This window comes from Astatotilapia calliptera, chromosome 19 (assembly GCF_964374335.1).
Source record: "Astatotilapia calliptera chromosome 19, fAstCal68.1, whole genome shotgun sequence".
Taxonomy (NCBI): domain Eukaryota; kingdom Metazoa; phylum Chordata; class Actinopteri; order Cichliformes; family Cichlidae; genus Astatotilapia; species Astatotilapia calliptera.
The window spans coordinates 11,078,783-11,085,425 of NC_137440.1; the positions used below are offsets into that span (position 1 = coordinate 11,078,783).

At 38.4% G+C, this 6,643-nt stretch overlaps 1 long non-coding RNA gene across 1 annotated transcript; it reads left to right on the plus strand.

Annotated features, from left to right (window-relative positions):
* The first annotated feature begins 2,206 nt into the window (after window positions 1-2,206).
* LOC145422486 (uncharacterized) lies at window positions 2,207-3,021 on the plus strand. The gene is made up of 2 exons (XR_013903774.1): window positions 2,207-2,509; window positions 2,938-3,021. It is a non-coding gene; the product is annotated as an uncharacterized LOC145422486 (long non-coding RNA).
* Window positions 3,022-6,643: the final 3,622 nt, after the last annotated feature.

Below are 6,643 nucleotides of genomic sequence, written 5' to 3' on the forward strand. Positions count from 1 at the left end.
CAATGTTTTGTTTTGTTTTTTTTCAACTTTTTCAGCTTTTTTCAGCAGACATCTTCAGCGTTAAGGCATCCACACAGCATTTTCGCAGGAAATGCAAATTTTTCTAGTTGTGTGGATGCCCTCAAGGCATCCACACTATTGAGATCCTGTTTCTCTTTCTTCTTTATTATTATTCCGGGTGTTTCCGTACACTTTTTGCCGTGGATCTACTTCCACAATTTTTGTGCTATTTTCACCGTTCAAACTCTAAACTGTTCTGCTCTTTCTGCTAATGCCGGCTATGACTTTTGGTGTTTATTACTATCATACTTTTTAAAATATTACACTTTTTTCCTTTAATTTGTCCCATTGAAATGAATGGGAAACTTCCACAATTCTGCTAAAACTTTCTTGTCTTTGAAACTTAACTACTGCCTCATACTTTCACCTAGAAACTCCATTCAAACTTTAAAATGTTCTCAAATGATTTGGCTATTCCTGTATGATTCAGCTTTTTCAGATCTTCTACCGTTTTAATCTTATCCCTCTTTGAGTTTTCAGTTGCAAAATTGTGATTTTTCAGAAAATACATGCGTTGCTATGGTTGCTATGCAATTAACTCAGAGGGGACAGTGAAACTGTTTGAATTTTCTCTTCATGTCCAAACAACTTCTTGCTACTCGCTCAATTTCCACTCAAGCCCCACAAATTATACATCAAAACGTAGGTATTTTTGCTGGCTTTCAGAAAATGTCCCTATCATTGTTGTGGGACTCATAGATATTTTGCAAATCTCCTCAGAGTAACACAAAGTCAGAAAACTCTCCATATAAAGTCAATGGAGAGTTTGTTCAAAATCACCGCTGGATTTCTCTAATGAGAGGCATTTTCAAATTGTCATATCTCCTTAACGAAGCGAAGTTAAGACATGAGGCTTGTCCCTGTATATGTTCAGACACTCCTGACGCTCACAATTCAAGAATTTCTTTCTCACCTATTACCGTTCTGAAATGAGTTGGACTTGTTTGAGGGTAGGAAATTTGTCCCTCGCTCAGATTTCATCAGATTTCAATCTCTGGAAATGAACCACTTTTTTCTCTCGTCATATCTTTTTGATGGATTTCCACAGAGCCCTGAAAATTTCCATGACTGTTCACCAAAGCCTGCTGTTTCTTACGGTGAAAGAATGATTTTGATGCTCCATATAGATTTAGAGTTACCAAAGGTTGTTTGAGCGCAAGTCAAGGCAGTTTTTGCTTCGCCTCTACTCAGTTACAGTGTATTACAAGTCATATATCTTTAATAATTTATGTTTTATCTCTGAATTATGAAGACCTGAAGATTCCCCCATCTCTTCTGAATAAAACGATGCCTGAATGACCGTTCTAGCCTCTACGGTTAGGAAATTATGGCCATTTGTTCGAAGGGAATCCTGAATGTCAGAAATACACTGAAGAAAACTCACACCTCTCTCTGTGTCTGTGTGTGTGTAAGGGCTGACTACAGCAGGTGCAGCTAATTTAATGCCAGTTGCCCTGTTTTTCTGTATGTCACTCATTCGCTTATACTTGGGCAAAAAGTACCAATTTGTACACTAGTATAGTGTATTTTTTCCCTCTATCTCTCTATGTCTGTCACACACAGAGACTAACACACAGACATGTATATGCTCATTATTGCTGTTCAAACTGATGGTCAAATTTCCAAGCACCACCTGAACGCCTCATCTGTTTTTAACCTATCACTGGACCAACTGTCGTCATTCCGCTTCGCTCTCTGCTGTGGTAAGTACAGTACACTCAGTACTGCAGTGTTTTATTTTTATGATGGAAAAAATACATGTTTGACATTTAAACTCACATATCAAGTCCAACAGAGTTAAAAAGAATTCAAAGAAGAAAGAAAAAAGAATAACCTTCGCTATCATTTATATACGTTTATGATGTTTTGCTGTTAGCAGCAGTGCTAACGCTAGCTTCGATGCTAATGCTAGCAACAATGCTAATGCTAGCAACAATGCTAACGCTAGCTATAGTGCTAACACTAGCCTTAGCACTTGTTAACTGACAAAAATAATATTCCTGTGATATTTCTTGCCGGTCAGTGAGACAAAAGTAAGAAATGAGCTTTATTATTGCCATTGTGGCTCAGTTTTAACAGTAAGAGTGCTAGCGCTAGTAGCATTGCTAACGCTAGCTGCAATGCTAATGCTAGCTGCATTGCTAACACTAACTGAAGTGCTAATGCTAGCCGGAATGCTAGCGCTAGCAGCAATGCTAAGGCTAGTAACAGTCTAACAGTAGCCTTACATAAGTGGCAATACTTCAGTTAATTAGTTTGAATTGTAAAATGGCTGCTGTATCAGTTGGTGTGCTATATTACTCTATAATTACCCTGCTGACTATAAGTTCAGTGTATCATGTCGTGTGGGCTTTGTATTTCTGTTAGTCTGATAACACTGTACAGACAACTAACGTATTATTTCTCGTGTTACACTTTCAGGAACCTGACTGACACTGTGCTTTGCCTGGTAGGTGTGCACATACTGTAAGAGAAGTAGACCAAAATAATAAAATAATCTGACTAATATAAGATGTAAAGTGATGGGTTCAAACTTTGTGCTAGACCTTTTAAACACAATTTTATAATAAATACACATAAGTGCAGCTTAACAATTGGGCTAAAATATTTTTTTCGTACATTTTTGTAGTCACACTACATGTGATTAATTAATGATTCACTCAATCATATTTGTATTTAAAAATATTATTGCTGAATTTAATTAAATATTTATTCTTTTAAAAAGTGCCCAATTATGCAACTTTTTGCACATGGCAGCCGACAACAGTTTAGCTTGAATATTTGTTTTGTCCTTTTTCAGTAGTCACAATTAGTTCATACAATTACCATGTGATATAATTTTAATAAAATAATTTTTTTCTTGTTTTTTGTTCACAGTGTGCAGAAGAAGAACAAGGACCAGATCTCCAGTCTTCTCTCTCACATCCCAACCCCCCAACCCCTCTATCCTCTGTCCTGCTCCACCTGTTGTCTCGGCCTTCTTTCCATCTGTATTTCACTCTGTGGTTTGTGAGAAATTTTGCCAAACCAAGAATCTTATTGCGGTTTGATTTAAAGCCGTGTCTCTCCTGCTCTGTCTGTTCTCTCTGCTAAATTTTCTCTCTACCTGTTTTTCACTCTTGGCTTGCTGCTGAAAAACGCCAAGCCAACAAAGCAATAAAGAGTGCATATTTTGCCTCAACCTATGAACAAACTGAACAAACAAAGAAAAATCTGCTGTTTGATTTAAAGCCGTGTCTCTCCTGCTCTGTCTGTTCTCACTGCTAAATTTTCTCTCTACCTGTTTTTCACTCTTGGCTTGCTGCTGAAAAACGCCAAGCCATTAAAGCAATAAAGAGTGCATATATTGCCTCTACCTGAGAACAAACTGAACAAACAAAGAAAACTAATTCACGGTTTGATTGTGATTTCCCAGCCGTGTCTCTCCTGCTCTGCCTGTTCTCTCTTCTAAATTTTCTCTCTACCTGTTTTTCACTATTGGCTTGCTGCTAAGTTGTGCCAAGCCAATAAAGAGAGTGCATAATATTCTCTCAACTGAAGAACAAACTGTCAAACGAAAGACAACTGTTTAAGACAAATAAAAACTGAAATATAAAAACAAAGACAACATCTCCTGGTGTGTGCCACTCTTATCTTGTGAACATATTTTCTAAAGACTAAGAAACACTTGCAGTGTGTGAAAATGCCAAGGAAGCAGACAAAGTCACAAGCTGCAAAACAACGCTGGAAAAAGTTTCATGAGTTTCACAAAGTACCAACATGTGAACAAGCTGAGTTTGATTTTCCTCAGAGCTCTGCAGAAGACAGTGTGTCTACAAAGACCAATTCTGACAGTGTCAAACAGGCAGGTCAACATGTTCCTGCACATGTACAACAGGTATCTTATGCTGATGCTGTAAAGAGTGGACTGCAGCATGAATTTAATGAACAACATGAGGTGTCATGTGACCCACAGGTGGGTTATGCTGATTTTTTGAAAAGAGGCTGTCACAGTGATGTGGCAGGACCATCTCATGCAGAAAGACTGAACCTTGAAAACCAGCCCTCTGTTATACATGTCTGTGCATCTCGCAGCCAGGCTCATCCTAAATATGGAGACTCCAGAAACAAGCAGTGCACATGTAACTCACTCACATTTCTTGCTTTCCTTCATGAGAATGAAAACATGACTACAGCTGACCTTAATCTGGTCTTGGATAAAGGTGATGTGATGTACAAAGAGGCCAAGAAAAGATTTCCTAAAAATATTCATTTGGCAACCGATGAGCTGCCAGACAAAGTTGATGCTCGCAGGTCTATGTATCATGTCAACATGACACAGCCTTCCCGGTATGGGACATTTGAAGAACCTCCAGAGGAGGCAGTAGATACCTTTCTGAGCTTAGAAGCAGGACTGAGCTGCCTGTTGTCAGATGTGCAGTATGCCTTACTGATTATGAGTGGATTGTGTATCGCAGTGTTCAGATCCACATCAGGCATATATGGTTTCTTTGACCCACACCCCAGAACACCCATTGGTCTTCCTCTACTACTACAGTCACGTAATCGTGGTACAGCTGTGATGCTGAAATTCACACTCCTCAGTGACATGATTAAGAGGCTCCAAGATTCTTATGAAATGATGGAGATATCACCCTCTTGTAACTATGAACTGAAGCCTGTGCAGTTCTACAGTATGAGCACAGTCAACCTGAGTGATACTATCACAGACACAGTCTGCAGACCAACAGCTGCCACTGCTGTGGCACCTACTCACTCTGATACAACTGTTGATGAAGCAAACCCCTCTACTCCAAGGAGAAACACAACCACTGATCCGACTGAAAATATCTTTTGTCAAATGTCCATTTGTACGCCACTGGTGAAACAAAAAGAAGTCCACATGACTCAGTTCACATCATATGAAGATCAGAATGAACCTCCTAATATACCAACTGAAGAACTATGCAGTGAATTAAGTTTCCTTCCATCAAGTGATGCTTTTTCATGTCAATCAAATGCTGCCATAACAAATGTTGCTGCCTGTGACCTTTCTGATATAGTTTTACAAAAAGTGAAAAAAGTTAATAAACAACAAAGGCAAAAAAGGAAAAGAAGATTAATGGCATCAGGGAAACCCAGAAATCAGAGAAAAGAAAACCAAAAAAGGAAAGAACGACAAAAGTATGCTTCAAATAAAGATTACAAAGAAAAGAAAAAATCTTGCACAAGCGAGACATATAAAAACAATCCTGAAGTTAGACAAAAACAACAACAGTATATGAAAAGACGTTACTGTGAAAATGATGAATTCAGACAGAAACAACAGCAATATATTAGAAGACGTTACTGTGAAAATGATGAATTCAGACAGAAACAACAGCAATATATTAGAAGACGTTACTGTGAAAATGATGAATTCAGAAAGAAACAAAAACAATATGTTAAAAAACGTTTTTCTGAGAATGCTACAGTTAGAAAGAAACAACAACAATATATTAAAAGACGCTACTGTGAGAACGATGAATTTAGAAAGAAACAACAACAATATATTAAAAGACGCTACTGTGACAATGCTGAATTTAGACAAAAACAAAAAAACTATATAACTAAAAGGTATCAAGAAAACCCTGAATTCAGAGAGAGACAGAGATCTCGAGTGACTCAGCGTTATGCACGTGACAATGCATTCAGAGTAAGACACAGACAACTAATGAAACAACTAATGCGAGACAGGTATCAAAGTAATCTTGCATTCAGGATTATGCACAACATGAGATGTGCAATGAAAATAAAAAGGAAATACAGATGGGTGAACAGACAAACCCAAGAGAGTGACAACAGTGTGATCAACGAGGCCATATCTGTGTTCAAATCACAAATCAAAGCTGGACCATCATACCCATGTACTGTATGCTTCAAGGCTTCATTTCCAAACCAAGTGCGACCCTGCACAAGGTCAAAGTATGTCAAAAACCCACATGTAGTTGCAACATGTTTGACTGGAAGATTTGTTCATGTTTGTGATGAAAACTGCAGAAATGAGCAGTGCAATGTTCCCGATGAGAGAAAGAGAGAGTGGATTTGTCACACCTGCCACAATCATCTTAAAAATGGATCCATGCCAGCGCTTGCTGTTGCCAATAAACTGGATCTTGCTGATACTCCACCTGAACTGTCTGATCTCAACATACTGGAGAGACATCTCATAGCCAAGTGCATACCATTTGCCAAGATCATTCCTCTTCCCAAAGGCAGACAAAGAGCAATTAGAGGAAATGTGGTCTGTGTCCCATCCGAGGTACAGGAAACTGTTGAAGCATTGCCTCGATTAAGAATTAATTCTCAGGTCATGAGAGTAAAACTGAAGAGACGCTTGTCTTACAAAGGTCATCAGCTGTTTCAGACTGTAAGCTGGTCTAAACTTGTGCAAGCACTGCATAAACTCAAGCAGATTCATCCACAGTATAAGGATGTGAGCATCAGAGATGATGCTGAGCTGTGTGATCTAACTCTTCCTGATGAAGATGATGAGGATGATGATGATGAAAACATGAATGAGGACGATTATGATGAGGCTGATTTAATGGAAATTGACAGCTGT